This window comes from Ambystoma mexicanum, chromosome 1q, assembly GCF_040938575.1.
Source record: "Ambystoma mexicanum isolate Mex_15411 chromosome 1q, UKY_AmexF1_1, whole genome shotgun sequence".
Classification (NCBI taxonomy): Eukaryota; Metazoa; Chordata; class Amphibia; order Caudata; family Ambystomatidae; genus Ambystoma; species Ambystoma mexicanum.
In genome coordinates, this window is record NC_090922.1 from 1197696090 (window position 1) to 1197716032 (window position 19943).

A 19943-nucleotide genomic window follows, 5' to 3' on the forward strand; every position below is an offset into this window, starting at 1 on the left:
GTCAGATGGAAATAGACAAAGTGGGCAAAGTACAACCGGAGCCTGGTCTTAACAACACAGAAGCGCATCTAAAAAGGGCTGATATAGCGGGATTGTATCAAACAAATCAAATCAAAGGTCTAAGACAACTCTAGTGATCATCAAGGACCTGTGAAAAGAAGGAGGCTTGAGAGCACTGATGAGCAAGATGCAAGCCCAATCAAATTAAAACATACTGCACGAGGGAGCAAAACAGTCGAAGACAATGCTGATTCTACGCAAATTGGTACACCTAAAGAACAAATGAGCAAGTCCAACTTCTTATTAGTATCTACATTGACAGCAATATTGGCCCCATTTATGAAGCTACATGAGCAAATGGGGGACCATATGAAACACCAAATGAAAGACCAAACAACTATGCTGGCTATGCTTCATTCAAAAATGATCTATGTGGAAGGTTTTATCTCAGGAATTCAATCTAATCTGGACAACAGCACGGCTAAAGTTGTGAACTTTTTATATACGATACTAGACCATATCATCAAAGGCAAGCAACACAGGAGAATGTCAAGGGATTTTGAATCATCATGAATGCAGCAACCAATGGATTTGTGTACTCAAAACAATCAATTATGACAATACAAATTGATCCTGCACGGAGTTCGAGCGATACCAAAATAAATCAGAAGAACCAACCTAACTTAAACATAAAGTCCTTATGCGTATCAGAAACTCCCACCAACAACAATGAGAATATCACACAGAACATGATCGTGAAAGATAGCATGCCTATAGCTGTGCCCGTCGCAGCAATGCATTGCCTGAACGACAATCATGATACTTCACAAAATGTGATCGTGAAGGAGTCTGAGCCCAGTTCAGAGTCTCCCCGGGTAAAACATCATGGAGCACCAAATGCTGAATCTGTTTTGGTAGATTTAGAACAGTGTGTCCTGATTGCTGAATGAACCTCGAGGGAAGAGGGAACCCGGAAAGTAGACCTCCCACTAAAGATGTTTGAGATCTTTGCAAGGATGAAAACAGATAAAACAAATGAGGAAACGCTTTTAAAGCAAATGACACCTAAGGCAGCTCAAACAACCAATAAAGGTGGCCCTAAGAATAAAACAAAAACCGAAAAAACAAAAACATCACTTTACCACCGGCTAACTGTAGTGTACCCGTAAGGTAGACCACAAGAGAGTCTTCATTAACCAGTAATATGCCTTTACAGAGACCACAACTCTCAATTGAGATGCAAATACCACAAAATGGTGAAGACCGAGGTGAGGCAGTCTCAGTCGACCTGTTGGACCTCTCAACTTACACCATCTCGGAGAACGATGGGGGGGGGGGGGAGAAACATCTGAAGTGGAAGAACCCACTTACGACCCCGCATCATCAGAAAGTGACGGTCAACATGATGAGTTTGAAGACCCAAGATGGTCCAAGAAGCCGCTTGGTCCAAAAATCATAAATCAAACAAGATAGAAAACCCTTAGTGCACGAGAAAAAACACAGAGCTCCATGGTGACTCCAAATGTGAGACCAACACAGACTAGAAATAGTAAAATCTCTATTGAACCCGAAACACCACCTAGAATTACATGCTCGCATACCTATAACATTAATCACAGGAAATGGGATACAAAAGAATGAAAGACCTGGCAAACTTCTGTTACATTGGAAAATGCTATAGAATGAAGGACCAAAGAACAACTAGACAGTAGTCTTCAAACAAATCAACCAAACGAGAAACAAGACATTACCAATCGACATGGAAGACAGACCTCAGTTGTTGAAAGTTCAATACCAACTAGTTGAAAGTGACACAGTTAGGAACAAAGATCAATACAGGATATCTCCCCTGAGAATCATCAAACCTAGGATCAGAATTGAGGAGAACACTAATAGAGAAACAGTGAACAATATCAACAAGCAGGAGAAATCTAATAGACTTCAGACCAACAAAGAAACCAATCTGTCTACAAAGTTGATTTTGGAAAGGATGATATTGGTGAACGATGGACTTATCTTGAATAGAGCCAACATCATCAGGCTTCTCCATCACGTGCCCTGCTGGAGACCCTTCTCCATGAACAACTTGTTAACAATCAAATTCCCAGAAGAGGAGAGGATGGACAGGGTGATTCTTCACCTGGAAATCCAATGGATAACACAACAACTAATGGAAGAGGCGTCCCAACTGAGACCGATGGGATTCGATCTTATGGAGCATTTAGTTGAAACATCAGAACAACAAACACTAGTTAGAACGGAATTAGAACAACCCAGAATCGTAAGGCCCAAAGAGGCACGGCCAAGAAGATCCTTCGAATCTGCAGAAAGTGAGAGAGGCAGGGCAAACAACATCAAGACGGGGCTACAATGAAAGTGAGAACTGAGAATAGATCAAAAGGGAAGGAAGAGGGCAAAGAAAACTGGACATGGCTAGCAAGTCTTTTGGCCCAAAAAAGAAATGTGCAAAACCATAGTGCCAAACAAGTATACACAGCGGGCAGATTAAAGTGGCACGTTGGAACACCCAGGGGTTTTCCCACTTGTTCGTAAACAAAGACCTGTTTATGGAAAAGTATGATTTCATTTACCTACTAGAAATGTGGTTGAGAGACCCACCCCCCTTACCCGGTTACTGGATGGCTACATGATCTATCAGAACCCGGAAATCAAAGGTACAAAAGGTCAGTCGATGTCGGGCTTGTTGACACCTATTAACAAGAAGCTGCCATTTATACTTATAGAAGAGCACAATCGAAGTCCATACAGAAAAGTGTTGGTGGGCAGATTAACCACAAATTATGAGGGATCACAAAAGACCTTAGTCCTTATGAATTTATATTGGAACCCAAAACGGCAGGAACTGAACAATTTTCCTGAACAGGTAATTGACCTGATCTTAGAGGAAAATGGAGAGATCCACATTTTCTTATATGTGGAGATCTGAACCGCCAATGTCTTTACGACAATGGACAGGAACTACCTGTTGACTTAATATTGACAACAGAATCTAAGATCAGAGGTCAACACTGGGCTATGGCCATGAACTCAATGGACATCCAGATCCTTAACGGCGTAACAGAAAGGGATATCCCGGGTAAGGTAATGTGGAGAGGAAAAATAGGAGGTTGCATTATTTATTATATCTGTGTGTCCCGCAACCTGCTTATGCTAGTCCAAACACTGCGGGTAGAAGAAAAACATCACAACAACCATAACTTGCGAACAATGACTTGGGTCATTAAAAAATTGGCCGGAGAACGTAAATACCCAGCAGACCTGGAACTCATATCAGGTAGGAATAGATTAAGGATCAAAGGGGAGAAAACAACAGACCTTACAGAAAATCTTAAATTGAAAATATTGCAGGCAACTAAAGCAAAAGAATCTAATGATGTCAACTACTGTCGGCTGCTTGAAGCTTATAAAACAAAAAAGGTCTGGTTAATAAACCTATTATCCACCACCAGCATGTATTCGATTTAGTAGTTATGGAAAAAAAGAAGCTAATGAACAGTTTGATCCGCAATCTGAAGAAACAACTTACGCCGGTGGCTAAACTAAGAATTCATAAATTAAAACAACAACATAGAAATTGGTATAAACTGCATCATAAAAAAAGGTTAATGTTGGGGGCGTGGCCGGCCGAGGACCCGTATGGATGGCTCCTAGGTAGGCTCCGGGACCCCCTTCCACGACAAAGCCCGAATCCCCCGTTAAAAATGACAGAATCTCTGAAGAAAACGATCCAGGCATGTATGAATGCCTAAACCACGGTCTGGGGAAAAATGAGGTGGTGAAATGCAGCCTTATGGAAGTTTGAGGTGAATTCGTAGCGCGGGCCGAGCTTCCCGCCAAGATGGCGGCTCAGACCTGAGGAGCGGAGGAGGCCTGCAGCCGGACGGTGCGCTTTATGAGACACACATGCAATGCAATGAAGCTGGTGGGGATAACGGCCCCACCCGAGTGAAAGGACGCATCATGCCCCGCTAGCTTCGGAAGGTTGGAAGCTATTGGTGCCCGGAGTGGACCAACGGAGCCTGGAGCCGACTCAGAGTGCAGGGGACGGAGGAGCAGCGAGTGCGCCCGCCGAAGGGGTGAGGCGGCTGGTAGAGACCGCTCTGGGAGCATCGGGCACCAGGTCGGGCGTGCCTCCCCTGCCCTCCTCTCAGCGGAAGACGTGTGACGGAGGGGTGGAGCGGGGCGCTGCCGCCACCCAGAAGAGATTGGATTGCCATCACAGTCTACTCTCAGGCAGGCCCAGGAACGGACTGGTGAGTTGGACTGGTGAGGCGGTGTGGACTCGCTGTATGGCTTCAGGTAGCGAGCTGCCGGAAGAGCCCAAAAAGAGCGACGGTCCTGGCGTGGGAGCCACAGGTGAGAGGGGTAGCAGGTAGAGGCCGCCCCGGGGCCCATCGGGTGCCAGATCGGGCGTGTTTTTCCCCCCATCCTCTCCTTAACTGGTAGTGGGGCAGAGCGGAGCGTTGCTTTCCGGCACGAGGGGCCCAAGCCCAGGGTCTTCCTGGAACAGCAGTGGGAACCGCTGCACAGCCTCCCAATTAGAGGATCGTGGCTCCCTACCTCCCAACTGAAGAACCTTGGGACAGCATTGACCTGCCCCCTATCACCAAATGGAGGCAGGAACACATATTGCCAACATATCTCCGTTAAAGTCCCCACTCTTTCACCTCTGCACCCCAACATGGTGAAGAGGCTGAAGTGCCTGGCATAACTAAAGCCAGAAACGCCGCAAGAATGCTGTGTTAGCAGGCGAGACACAGGCAACGGAGCCCCCTGGTAAACGCAGTTGCAGCGCGGACCACGAATACGTCAGGGGCAAAGCTCAGCCCTGGGACAGCAGGGGAACACACCCCCTACTCCACTCAAAACATGTCCAAGCATGGTGGAGCATCGGGGATATTAAGGCAATGATGCAAGCGGCAGAGATCCAGAAACGCGACCAACTTCAGGCTACAGCCTAAATACATTCCCCTCCAGCGGAAGACCTGAATGAGCCTGTGGACCCTCCAATCCGAAAGTCAGACCTATTGGCGATGCTTCAGGAATTGAAAAAAGACATAAAAGATAGTGCTTCCGACTTGGCCAAGTCAATAGCGGACCTCAATAAAGGGGTCATGGCAGTTGAAAGAAGGGTCGATGAAGTGGAGACCATAGTGGCCGAACAGAAGCAGGAGCAAGAAGAGTTAACAAAGCGGGTGCAAGAACTCGAACAGCAGATGGAGCGAGTCCAGAACAGGCAGGAGGATGCCGAAAACAGGTCCAGGAGAAATAACATACGGATCCGGGGGATTCCGAGCTACAACAATACGTGACAGACCTGTATCGACATATCCTAGACACTGGTGATGATAGGGACATGGTACTGGACCGGACGCACAGGGTCTACTCTACATTTCAATTTAGCAAAAACCTGACTCCAGATGTATTGACCCGGATACACCTATTCCAGCTGAAGGAGGATATCATGCGAGCCGCCAGGAAGAAGGAACCTATACAATTCTGGTCCACGCCCATCCAACTATATCAAGATCTAGCACAGGTCACCCTCCTCAAGAGGAAACGTTTGAGGGTTGCAACAGACTGGCTGCGGGCTAAGGGAGTGCCTACCGGTAGACATATCCAACAGGGCTCCGGTTTGAATGCGGGGGCCAGAGGTACATGATCACAAAGGAAGAGGAAATGGAGAACCTCATGAGAGGGGACGTAGGCAAAGAAGGTGCTGGCGTAGACGGCACCCTTTCTGGAAACAAGGGGAGGGAGGACGCACTGGAGAGGGAGCAATGGAAACCTGCGCACCCCCACCCAAGGGGCTGTAACAAAGGAGCTAAAGCCATGGACCCTACATGATCAATAAACTTCTGGGCGTCGAGGGGGCCAACTGAGGACCAAAACCGGGAATGGTATGCTCGGTCACGAACTCTGGTACGTACCATCATTACGAGGAGCAAACATGCGGCTCCGGGGGGGGGGGGATGCTGGATCTCCTCAGGGGGGGGCAATTTGTGAGGTTAACCAAAGCTCCTCTAAGATCCCCGAAGGGAGGGAGAACTAACAGAACTATGTTTCACTCAGACACAGCTCGTGGCTGCAGGGGTGAGCACTGAAACTTCCATGGGCTCTAAAATGATGGGGGGGTGGGTAACCGGACACCAATTCCCCAGGTAGGCACAGAACCCGGTGAGTTGCTGTGGCAAGTTCATGATGAGTGTTCAAGGGGGAAGTTTAAGTTTTAGGGTGAAGGGGATAAGGGGTGGAGTTTAGTTACAAGGGGGGTGGTTGCATATGGTATACAGGTGATATCTGAAGGTGTGGAAGGGCTTAGGAAACCTAAGAATGCGCAAAATCAAAGCATAAGAATGCCTGAATTAACATTTGTTACACTAAACGTCCAGGGGCTTAATTCCCCAATTGAAGGGAAAAATAAAATGAATAGGCTTGGGGATATGCGGGCCTCATTAGTTTGGGTGCAAGAAACACACCTGCTCCCGGAGGATGAACACAGGCTAAGGCACAGGGCTTTTCCTACACAATGGGCCTTATTACACGGACGGCGGTAAGGGTTAACGGTCACCGTTAATGGCAACGGTGACCGTTAACCCTTACCGCCGTACTACGAGGTCCCTTTGCGGGTTGGAGGATTTAACGCCTGCTTCTTGCAGGCGTTAAAATCCAACCCGCTAAGGGACCTCGGAGCTAATTACGGCACCGCAAAATTGCGGTGCCGTAATTAGCGCCTTCCCCATTTCCATAGAGCCCTATGGGGCAGAAATGGGAATGGGGAAGGGCAATGGCGGAAAGGGGATTTACCGCCCCTCCAACCTTGGAATGGGGCGGTAAATCCCCTTTCCGCCAAGGCGGTGCCGGTATTTTACCGGCATGAGCCATGGCGCTAATAGCGCCATGGCTCACCGCCTACCGTGTAATGAGGCCCAATATTTTGCCTCTAGTGGAACGAAAAAACGGGGAGTTGGCATCCTTCTGGCAAAAGGTATCGACTTCGAGATACAATTTGTAAAGAAAGACCCGGAAGGTCGCTAATTGTTAGTGGGAGGAAAAATGATGGTGCAGCAGGTAACGCTAATATCGATCTACGCCCCCAACGAATGGCAGCACCGCTTCTTGTTTGAAGTGCTACCCATCATGGCACAGCGGTGAAGGGGACAAGTCCTGATAGGAAGGAATTTTAATGGGGTGATGGACACTGGGATGGACAAAACTCTTCCGGCCACTCCTAATGGCCACTTGTTCAGACAGGCCCTAGCAAAATTCATTAGAGATTTACACCTAATAGAGACATTGTTAGTCTAGAGAATGCCCTACCATAGCATAGACGATATATTATGTTGGCTGCAAACCAACCGCATCATATATCTAGCATCATCAGTACATAATCATTAGCATAACCATAGAGCGTCCATTTTGAAGTAATAGAATTCGCCATTTTGTAATTTTCGCTTTCCTTGCTTTTCTGTTCAAAATGCTTTGCTGTAAGTGAACTCTATTTCGTTTTGCTCATGCACAGAGCAAGGCCACAAGTTAAATGTTGAAAAATTAGCCCAGACGGCGATGCCCCGGTTTCCTCCCTCACAAGTCCTTGGAAGTAAGCAGTAAGGCATTTAATCACTAAGCAGGTGCCAGCTAGTCTCGCTGAAACGGCAGAAACTGTAGAAATAGGCAGTTAATGGCTTGAATTATACTCTCTTTTGCGGCCGCCCTTCACTGAGCCCCTGTAGAGCGAGCTGACCTCTAGCTCACAAATAGAAACTCGAAGATAGCGAGACCTGGAATGTGTCTCTCCTACGACCACAGCTTGCTTGTAGAACAAAAGCACTATGTTCCCTAAAACAAAGAATGGTGTCTGCAGCTCTGCAAGATTGCAACTGTTGCTGAATAAATGTCTTATCGGTGTCATATTCGTCATAATTGTCAATCATCGAACCATTGCAAAGAAAGATACATTATGGGCGGTTTTGAATGTGTCACTACTGTTAAAATGATGGTCATTTCGTATATATGTAACTGATGTATAATGCTCGCTCTCTTGCGTCCCCCGAGGTCTGGGTGACACACATTGCGGGACGTGAGACCCAGTCGGCCGACTGAGACTATTTGCTTTGCAATAAACCCTAGATTTTGGGAATTGAACTTTGTGTCTGGCGTATTAGATTGTGTGTGGTGATTGTGCCTTGTTTCCATGCATGAGGATCTCCTAGGGGCCACGTCAAAATGGCGCCCGAATAGGGACCCTCCCCCACTTGCTCCATCATGTACGTGATAACTTGAAGGCTGAAAAAACAAATCGAGGATGAGACAGTCGAGCCGGGATTGAGAGGTGCTCGGGGCGCCCCTGTGAAAGTGATGAGAGACTTTGCAGATCTGTGCACAACCGGTCCCTGATTGATGTGTCCGGCCAGAGAGCGAGAAGGCGAGGGTCCCGAAATGAGGCACAGTGAGCCAGATACGCAGACACAACGATTCTTTGTTTCCTCAGTATACGAACGAATTGCGTCTCTTTGAGACGACTTGGTTGATCAGTTGAGTCGTGCCCCCCGATTCTACCTGATATTGGTTGAGTGTTGCTCTTGCAAGATCAAACGCCCAGGGTAAGGTACGAAAAAGATTAAAACATGCCCGGGAAATTGTCTTCCTGTTTAGTGGGATTTTTCTACTGCGGTAGACAATCTTTGGAAACTGGCCAGGCTGCGCAACCTGTGGGGTCGCCAGCGTATGAGATGTATGTGAAGTATTGGAAAGGGGCAATAATGTTTTGTGAAATTTGGCATAGGCAAATCAGACACGAAAGACGACTTGCAGTGGCCTAAAAATGGGAGTTATGAGATGGCGCGTATAGATTATTTGGAATGAGTATTATTGTGCAAGAAAGCACATTTGATGTCATTAGAGACTGGAGGAAGGAAGCTATGCTCGATTTGAGGAGCAGGGTGAAACATGCGCATAAGCACAGGTCAAAGGAAATAGAGCACTGGATCAGGAAGAAAAAGAATCGGATGAGCAACTTAGAAGGGCCGATAGAAGTCTCCAAATGGGAATAGATAAAATGTATCCCCAACAAGAATTGCATTCATCGGATGAATTAATAAATAAAATTTTAAATGAAAAAAGACAAGAACGTCCCAAAAGTAAGACTGACATAATCGTACCAGTGCCCATTGCACAACTTTTGCCCACCCCAGTCGTCCAGCCTCCATTACAGCCGCAGCTACCACTCCCCCTTCCAGTTGTACCATCCGCTCCCACCCCTCCTTTGCCCATAATTTCACTCCGCCCACCGAGCATGAATCCACGGTAATCAGAGAAGACAGAATGGGAGGAGTAGAGCCTGCACAAAGCGCGTGTGCTAGAATAACCTGTAGTGCGGTCAGCAAAGAGAGGAAGAAGGAGCTGAGAGAGCAGGCAGAAATATATATTGACGGGAATGATGAGGCCTCAACGATGGGATCGATGTACGATTATAGGAAGCTCAGTAAAAAACAGGTATTGTTGGAATGCATGGGGGAATATTTGATGGAGAGATGGAAACAGTTAATTGGTATGGTGCCGCCGCAGAAGTTGTGGGATTTAAATGCCTTTACGCGTATAAGAGAAAGTGACTCAGAAATGAAGGAACATGTGTATAGGCTATTTGAGTTTAAAAATGAACTTGATGAATTGTATTCTGAAATGTTCTCTATGTCTAATTTTCGAAACTTAGACGTACGAAGAGGTAGGCAAGAGGCGGTACCATATGTGCAGCAGTGATTTTGTCTGCGGTCAAAGCATGCTAGTAAAGAAACAAAATTATGAGAGGCGCTTAGATGGATTACAGACACTGGCATTCCTACAATCGAGGTACATGAAACATTTGATCAATATACATTAGGTATGCAAAGGAAGGCATTGCAAGTAATGGTCAAATATTTACAGGATAAATATATAGAGAGTAAGGAAAGTTGTCCACCTGAATTGATAGTGTATAAGAGAGCATTCACATGAGAGACAGGAGAAACTACCTTGTCCTTTGATTTGGCAATAGTGCTAAACATGAGAGAGAAAGAAGGAAAAGCGAGTGCGATATTTCCCATGAGGGGAGGTTCCACCCACTTCTGTGCCAAAAGTCAAAATTCCTGCAACAGGTGATCAACCAGCGCGGGTGACAGAAGCACATTATACAGCACAGTATGTACATGTCCCTTTTTCAGGACAAGAGGTGAATAATATAAAAGAAACGATCCCCGATTTGAGAAAAAATCCGGTGGGATTCTATAAAGAAATCGAGTCCTATTTGAAATCGTCAATTTTTACTATGAACGATATAGGCTTAATATTCCCAGTAATTGTACCAGCAGACATATGGAAACAGATAAGAAAAGTAGATGATGAGGATAGTTTTGGCGAGACGTGGGAGAACTTAGCAAAAGAGGATGCAGATAGGAAGGCAGGCGAAAAACCATCGTCAAATAAGGCAGCATTACCAGCACGGATAATACAGAGATTGAAGGCTATAGTTCCAGAGAAGAGAATTGTATGGGACAAACTAACTGCATGTGTACAAGGCAAAGATGATTTGGCTACAGACTATTTCAACAAATTTGAGGAAGTATTTATAGAATATAGTGGGCAAGATATAAGTACTGAGGCGGGAAAAAGACTGTTTGTTGACAAATATGTGAGAGGATTGTTACCTCCGGTCTAAAACCTGATAATGGGGGTCATTCCGAGGTTGGAGGTAAGGGATTACCGGCGCCTGTAAGGGCACCAATGGCGGTAATCCCTTACCTCCGTATTCTGAGTTCCCTTTGCGGGTCCCTCTTTACCTCCTGCTTTTAGCAGGAGTAAATTACGGGACCCGCAAAGTGACCTTGGAGTAAATTACGGCACCGTAATTTACGGTGCCGTAATTACCTCCTTCCCCATTCCCATTGAGCCCTATGGGGGCAGAAATGGGGATGGGGAAGGGCTATGGTGAATGGGGAATTACCGGTCGATCCAACCTTGGAATGGACCGGAAATTACTCCATTCACCATGCCGGTATTCCATGGAGTAAATAGCTCCATGGTTGCTAACCATGGAGCTATTTACTCCATGCCGTAGTCCTAACTCGGAATGAGGGCCAATGACATCTGAAAGTACATGGCAGGCAAAATCACTGAGTGAGGTATTACACATGGCCCAGTATTATGAGAACAGAGTAAATACAGAGAAAGAGAAAAAAGTGAAAGATAGGGTGAATCTAAAAACAAGGGTGTTACTACAGCAGGTAGCGGGTCATAATAGAGGAAGAGGGAATGCACAAGGGAGAGGAAGTAATTTGAACATGCATGGAGGTCCACTTGGACTAAACCAATGTGCATATTGCAGGGGAGAAGGTCATTGGCGAGCACAATGTCCGCATTTGCAAAATAGAAATGGGTATGGCCAGAGAAGACCGAACAGAGGTCGCCCGGGAACACATGGGCAAGATAGAAATAATAGTACGCCGCAGAACCAGAATAATCAGGGGAACAGCAACCAGAATCAGAACCAAAACCAAAATCATAATCAGTACAATGGAAGTGAGGACGGGAACATTTTTGATACTCAACCAAATACATACTATTCTGGTGACTATACAGATGATGTATTGTTCCCTCGCTAGGATAGCCCATGGCAGGGGTCGGAACCAGTGTCTATTCCCATTAACCAGAAAGGACCCTATGTAGAAATGAAAGTTGGGAATAAGGAGCACACTTTTCTTGTGGACACAGGTGCACAGAAATGCTCGATAGATCACCACTTGGTTCCAGGGATACCAATGTCAGGGCAAAACAATGTTTCAGTAGGGTTTGCAGGCACCCCAGTAATTAATCCCATGTCCCAATTGGTACCAATAACGCTAGGCCCATTCACTGAATATTGCCCGTTCTTGTTGACACAAAATATGCCAGCGAGAAAAGGTTAGGTTTGAATTTGTTAAAGAAATTAAGTGCGATTATCCATTGTACTCCTGATGGAGTGTTTTTGATAATAGCACCACAAAATGTACCAGTGTCCGGGTTTCTGTCTAAACAGCTGCCAGCAGAGCTAAGTAAGGTGCCGACTTGTATATGGGCGAAGAATGATAATGATGTTGGATGCCTGAAAATAGAGACAGTAAAAATTGTTTTGAAAGGGGGAGTAACATTGCCACGGATTCCCCAGTATAAAATTTCCGTTGAGAGTGAAGAAAAAGCCTTAAAGTGCATTGTCTCAGATTTGATTAAAAGAAATGTAATTGAAGAGATTAGTGGCAGCACTTGTAACAGCCCTATTCTTCCAGTTTATAAGAAAGGAGGTAATGAAATACTGTTCCGTTTCATAATTGATCTATGCGCATTGAATAAAGTAGTTGAACCCCATTTCCCTTTGGTCCCAGATGTCACTACCTTTCTGACCATGATTCCGGCTTCGGCTTCATATTTCAGTGTAGTCGATCTGAAGAATGCATTTTTTAGCATTCCAGTACACCCAGATAGCAGATACCTATTTGCTTTCACACTAGGAGGACGTTCATTCACATTCACACGAATTCCACAAGGTTACACGGAGAGTCCAAGTATTTACAGCAGAGCATTAAAAGAGCAATTGGACATGTTAGAATTACCAGTGGGTTGTGTAATATTGCAGTATATAGATGATTTGTTAATTGCTGCTGATACAGAGGAAATTTGTAAAAAGTAGTACCGTTTTGTTGTTGTCGCATTTAGCAGAACATGACCATAAAGCTAGTTTGAAAAAATTCCAGTATTGTCGAAAGGAGGTGGCTTATTTGGGCTACCTACTTTCGAAAGAGGGGAGGAGACTGACACCGGAAATGATAGAGAGTATCTCTGGTATGCCTATTCCAAAAACTCAAACAAGGTGGAAGAAATAGACCATGCGGCTATTTCTCTTCCGCGCTGGACCCTGTAGCATGCGCTTTGCCGTGTTGTTTGCGAGCTGTTGCTGCAGCTGCTGCATCAGTGAAACAAACCGAAGGAATGGTGTTGGGGCATACTCTAATTTTGATGGTGCCACACGCCATAGAAATTCTTTTAAACAGAACGCAGACGCAACACCTCACATCAGCTAGATTGACTAGATATGAAATTGTCCTATTCGCACCACATATACAGATCCAGAGGTGTTGCGCTTTGAACCCTGCAGAATTAATGCCCCTGCCCAGTGAAGAAATAGGCGAAAATGAATCCCCTCCTCATGACTGTTTAATGGTTACTGAAGAAGAAACGAAGGGAAGGGAAGAATTGACCTATCAGACACCCCACTGAAAGAATCAGATGGAGAATTGTTTTATGACGGCTCCTGTTTCACATTACCTAATGGCACATCAACTGCTGCCTATGCTATCACGACACTAAAAACGATTGTAGAGAGCAAAAGAATCCCACACAATTCAGCGCAGGCAGCAGAGATAATAGCACTGACAAGAGCATGTGAAATTTCTGAAAATTTGAATGTAAACATACATACTGACAGTCAGTATGCCTTTGGGGTAGTGCACAATTTTGCCTGACTCTGGAAGGAGAGGGGTTTCTTAACATCACACGGAACTAGAATCCAACATGGCCCTTTGATAGCGCGATTGCTGTCTGCACTTATGTGTCCAAAGCGACTGAATAATGAAGTGCCAAGCGCATAAAAAAGTAACATGTAAAGTGGGAGAAGGAAACGCATTTGCAGACAAGATTGCAAAACAAACTGCCACTGACTTAAGCACCAAGATGCTGATAGTACAGACAGAGGAAGTGCCTTGCATAATAGAAAATGGGATTGTTACAGTCAAAGAGATGCAGGCTGACGCAACTGTTGAGAAAATAAAAAGGGTGGGCTGAGGGCTCTGCAGAATTAGACTTGGAAGGTTGCTGGGTGGATAAGGAAAGTAGAAATTGGATGCTGCCCAACTCCTATGTAACTGCAATGGTCACCATGGCCCACAGTCCCACGCACATCTGTGCGAAAAAAATAGTACAGCATTTAACTACAGTATGGCAGAATATGCACATAAGAAAGAATGCAGAAAGACTAGTTCAAAACTGTATAACATGCCTGCCACACAATGTTGGAAAAGGAACGACTACTCCAACAGGGAGTTTTGGCCCCCCCTCCATGCCTTTTGAGGTGATCCATTTTGATTTCATAGAGATGGAAAGATGTCAGAACTTGAAATGTATTTTGGTGGTGGTGTGTGCGTTCAGTAAATGGGTGGAAGCATATACACTGAAGAATTGCACAGCCATGAGCACAGCTAAAGTGATGTTAAGAGTATTTTTCCCGATTCGGCATGCCACGAGTCATATGGTCAGACAACGTCCCGCACTTCGTTGCTGTAACGCTCACCTGATTCCCGTAGAGGCGCCGGTCTTGACTGGGCGTATACCGTATCTTCAAAGGTGATGTGTAACACACGGCTGGCTCTTTGGGCTGGACCTCTGTGCACTGTATGTCTGACTCGAAGGGTAAGATGTCTGCAGATAGAAAATATGGGATTAAGGAACTGGGTTATTGAATGTCTCTCTCTTCTTCCCTTTCTCTTCTTCTGTAGAACCCCAAAGGTTAACGCTCTCACCTTAGGTAAGTGAACGCCGTGCTCTCCATCTGCCTCGGGGCAGGGTGCTGTAACCAGTTTCTTCACTGGATAAGGGGAGCAGGCCTCTTGACTTCAGAGGACTGCTGTCCGTCGTTTACTGCACGAACGGTAAGTTTCGAGTAATTCTAATGTCTTTAAAGTCTTTAGTAATGATGTTTCTTGTTTTGCAGGGTTCCGGCGATGGCAGATGACTGGCTGAAGTGAGTTGAAGATGGAGCCCGTGTGATGAATAGAAGCGCCTGGAAGCACGTAAGTAAGCGCTTGTTGCCTGCTTCACGATGCGCTCTAACTGTCTTTTTATTTTGCAGGTACAAGTTCGGAGCGGCTGCAGGGTGCCGGAATACCCACTGGGTTAGATGTGGAAAGGAGTAATGGCACGTGAGTATTAAAGTTCCCCAATGTCTTTAAACGCACCTTGTTTTGTCTTTCAGATGCGGGATGCAGCGCCGAAGGCCTCCGGAGCGTGCGAAGAGTTGGTAAGCTTTTGTCTTTCAGATGCCGGAATGCAGTGTGAAGACCTCCGGAGCGCACGAAGAGTAGGTAAGCCTTTGTCTTTCAGATGCCGGAATGCAGCGCGAGGCGTTGGTGACAGCCGATGGACCAGGTAAGTGAAGAGCTGTCACTGAAGACCGTAATGCTAACCTGTTCTTTCTTGTCTTTATAGGTGTTGCTGAAGACTGGATTCAGGATGGTAAGCCTTTTTCCTTAGGCCCAGGATCAGATGCAGAAGACACGATGAGCGTTCTGCTGCAGAGGATGCAGAATAACGCAAAGCAAGATTCATCCATCGGGTGTGGTTTAAATAGCCTCCTGTAGTGCTTAGGTGTCTCCTTCCACAGCCACGCCTAGGTAAGAAAAGAGTTCCTGCTTTCCAGAAGAGTTCCAGTGTTCTGAATCTAGGGAGTGGCTCCTGCCCCACCCAACAGGAAAAGTAGTTCCAAACAGAAGAGGATCAGAGGCTCAACTGGCAGGCAAGTAAGCAGCATGGTCTGCTGCAGGTAAGTCCACCCAAGCATTATGAGCCCGGCGCTTCCAGCGCTGGGACTGGGCATATTTATGAGCCTGGTGCCACTGGCACCAGGACTGGGTCCAAAAGGTCCCAATTGGGACTGGTTGGCACTCGGAACCTGGGTTATGGATCTGCTTCCAAGGGAGTTGGGAAAACCCTGACCTTTTGGAAGCAGAGATCATGACAGTACCCCCCCTCAAGGCCCCTCCCAAACCGGGCTTCTCCGGGGGTTTTGGCTTGTCAGGAAATGTTCGGTGAAATCTTTTGATTAGGCGAGGAGCGTGGACATATTCAGCAGGTTCCCAGGATCTCTCTTGGGGGCCGTAGCCTTTCCAGTCAATTAGGTCAAATAGTTTAGATTTGGAGATCTTGGAGTCCAGAATGCTTTTGACTTCAAACTCGAGTTCCCCATCAACTAGGATAGGTTTTGGAGATTTAGTTAGTCGGGTTTGAGGTTGCACGGGTTTTAATAGAGAGACGTGGAAGACCGGATGTATCTTCATGTGCGGGGGCAAGTCCAACTTGACCGCTACTGGGTTTACTATGGTAGTGATGGAATAGGGACCAAGGTATCTTGGGTTGAATGTGCGTGGCCCTTTTAGAGGTAGATATTTGGTGGATAACCAGACTTGATCCCCTACTTGATATTGAGGGGCTTCCTTCCGATGTTGATCTGCTCCTTTCTTGTATTGTTCTTTAGCCCTTTGAAGGTGAGAAACAGCTTCCTTAAAGGCTTGGGTGATTGTAGAATGCAGGTAGTCTACTGCTGGTGTTTCAAGATCTTGGAGGGGATCCAACTCCGAGGTTCGAGGGTGACTGCCGTACAAAAGAAAAAACGGGGTTTTCCCAGTTCCCGAATGGACAGAGTTATTGTAGGCATATTCGGCTATCCAAAGGATGTCTTTCCAAGTTTTTTCAGTTTGTTGCAGCATGCAGCGTAAATACTGTTCCAGAGTTTGATTGGTCCTCTCGGTTTGTCCGTCGGTGTGAGGGTGGTGACTGGTCGATAGTCTCACATCAATTTGAGCCGACCGACAGCAACTTCGCCAAAAATGAGAAATAAATTGACTACCTCGATCCGAAATTAGAACCGAAGGAAAACCGTGCAGTCGGACGATGTTTTCGAGAAATTCTCGGGCCAGAGTTGCTGCTGTTGGCAAGCCTTTGAGCAGAATGAAATGCGCCATCTTGGAGAATAAGTCCACGATTACTAGAATCGTATTGTATCCGGAGCATGGAGGTAGATCGGTGATGAAGTCCATAGAAAGCGTATGCCAAGGGCGAGGTGGGATGTCAATAGGGCGTAAGAGGCCTGCTGGTCTTTCCTTTTGACTCTTGTTTTGGGCGCATACTCCACAGGACATTATAAAGTCTCTGATATCTTTTTTCCAAGACGGCCACCAGAAGTAGCGCTTGATCTTTTCTGAGGTCTTGGCCATACCGGGATGTCCTTCCATTAAAGAATCGTGATAACAAGAGATTACTTTTTTCTGTAAATCTGTGCTGGGTAGGTATAATCGTTCTTGGAAATACAATAAGTTGTCCTTTACTGCAAAGTCCTTTCCCTGCAGATGCCAATTCTGTATGTCTGCTGGAGTTACAAGTTGCCTGGCTTTATCCTTAACTTCCTCTATGGATTATGTGGCGATTACACCCAGAATTCTTTGTTCGGGAATGATTGGTACAGGTTTAGGGTTGATCAAGTGTTCTTCCACTCCCATCCGAGAAAGGGCATCAGCTTTACCGTTCTTTGTACCAGGTCGATAGGTAATTATGAAGTCAAACTCGGCAAAGAATAATGCCCAACGGAGTTGTCTAGAGGATTGGGCTTTTGCGGTTTTCAAATATTGCAGGTTTCGGTGATCCGTAATCACAGTAACGGTGTGTCGGGCCCCCAGCAGATAATGCCCCCAAGCCTTAAAGGCAGACTTGATAGCCAGAAGTTCCTTGTCAGTAATCGTGTAATTGATTTCAGGAGGCGAGAATTTGCGGGACCAAAATGCCACGGGATGCAACTGATTGGTTACCGGGTCCTTTTGTGATAGAACTGCCCCCATGGCAAGGCTTGAAGCATCAGTTTCCACGATGTAGGGGAGTTCGGGGCGAGGGTGTTTTAAGATTGGTGCAGAGATAAATTTAGTCTTCAAATCCTGGAAAGCTTGTTCCGCCTCGGTAGACCATTCAAAACGTTTGTTTTTCTTTAACAAGGCAGTGATGGGCTGGACTATTCGAGAGAATTCGGGGATAAACCTGCGGTAAAAGTTAGCGAAGCCTAACATGCTTTGCACACCTTTTACGGAGGATGGTGATGGCCATTTGAGAACTGCATCAACCTTCTTTGAATCCATACGCACTCCGCCAGGTGATAATATGAATCCCAAGAATTCAACTTCAGTCACGTTGAAAACACATTTTTCCAACTTAGCGAAAAGTTTGTGTTGACGCAATCTTTCGAGGACCTTTTTCACGTGTTTCCGATGTTCAGATTCCGATGAAGAATAAACGAGGATGTCGTCAATGTAAACAACAACACACACATCTATGAGCTCTCTGAGGACATCGTTCATAAAATATTGAAAGGCGGCCGGGGCATTGCAAAGTCCGAAGGGCATGACCTGATATTCAAATAGCCCATACTTGGTGCGGAAGGCCGTCTTCCATTCATCGCCCTCTTTTACTCGTACCAAGTGGTAAGCTCCTCTAAGATCCAGCTTTGTATATATGCATGCTTTTCTGACTTGGTCCAGGAGTTCAGGGATCAAAGGTAACGGATATCTATTCTTAACGGTGATCTGGTTCAGGGAGCGATAATCTATACAAGTTCTAAGGTCTCCTTCCTTTTTTGGAACGAAGAACAAAGCTGAAGAAGCAGGGGACTTGGAAGGACGAATAAACCCATTTGCCAGGTATTGATCCAGGTATTGTCGAAGGTGAAGGTTCTCAGGCTCGGTGAGGGCATAAATTCTACTACAAGGAGGAGTAGATCCAGGTATCAGGTCTATCTGGCAGTCATAAGACCTATGAGGAGGTAGAGAGTTAGCCTGATCCTTCCGGAAAACATCTTGGTATTCTAGGTATTCGGGAGGTAACTGGGGAGTCTCTGAAGAAATTGCTGCCAGTGCAAGACCAGGTGGAGGGTGACAAGTAGAGACACATTCTGGAAACTGGACCGTTCTTGCTCGCCAATCGATCAGAGGATTGTGTTTCTCTAACCAAGGTATTCCTAGAATAATCTGAAACTGAGGGGCCTTGATCACATCGAACACAATCTTCTCATGGTGTCCATCTTGACTTACTAGCGTCACCTCTTGAGTGGTATGCGTTACTGGCCCGGAGGCTATCTCCGTACCATCCACCGTAGTAATGACGTCCTTTACAGCCTTGGGACAAAGAGTTAGATTCATCCTCAAAACCATTTCATGATCCACATAATTGCCGATGGCACCGCTGTCGACGTAAGCTTCAATTGCATGTAATCGATCCGGATTATCAGGGCTAATGAGGACCATAGGTATCACGAAATGCGAGGTCACGGAACTGGTTTTCACGCTCGGCAAGAGGACCTCTATTCTTGTCGGGCGAGGTCGTTTCCCTGCTCAGATTTTGTAACTTTGGTAACTGCAGCTCCTACTGCCTTCTTGGCAGGTTTCACCGGACAGTCTCGAAGAAAGTGCCCTGAGTTTCCGCAATAGAGGCATAATTGCAACTGTTTTCTCCTTTCCCGCTCCTTTTGTGTTAGAGGACCTTTCAGACCCCCTATTTGCATGGGTTTCCCGGAGTCTACTCCTTTGGAAGGAGTTGGCGGTTTGGAAAATACTCGAGCATCAAACTTGGAACGATCGGCCTTCCTGTTCTGCAGTCTGTGATCTATTTGAACGACTAAGTCTATATAGTCCGAACAATCTTGTGGGGGATTCACTACTTGGGCTAACACATCTTTGAGCTTTCCACGTAGACCTCTATAAAACAGCGTAATCCTTTTGTCCTCAGGCCATTGAGTTTCACTATCAGTCTGTTGAAAGACGCAATATAAGCCAAAAGGTCTTGATTACCTTGTCGCAACGAAAGAAGCTCATTGTCCAAGGCCTGCCCCTGTGAATGTCTTGCGAACAGTTTTTCCATACTGAGCTGAAAAGCTTGAAAATCATGGAGGACCGGATCATCTTGATTTACTAGAGGGATCGACCAGTCTGCCGCATTGCCACTAAGGTACGAAAGCACGAAAGCTACTTTAGCTTGATCAGTTGGAAAGGCTGCTGGCCGGCATAAGAAATGCAACCGGCACTGATTGATAAATACTGCAAACCTCT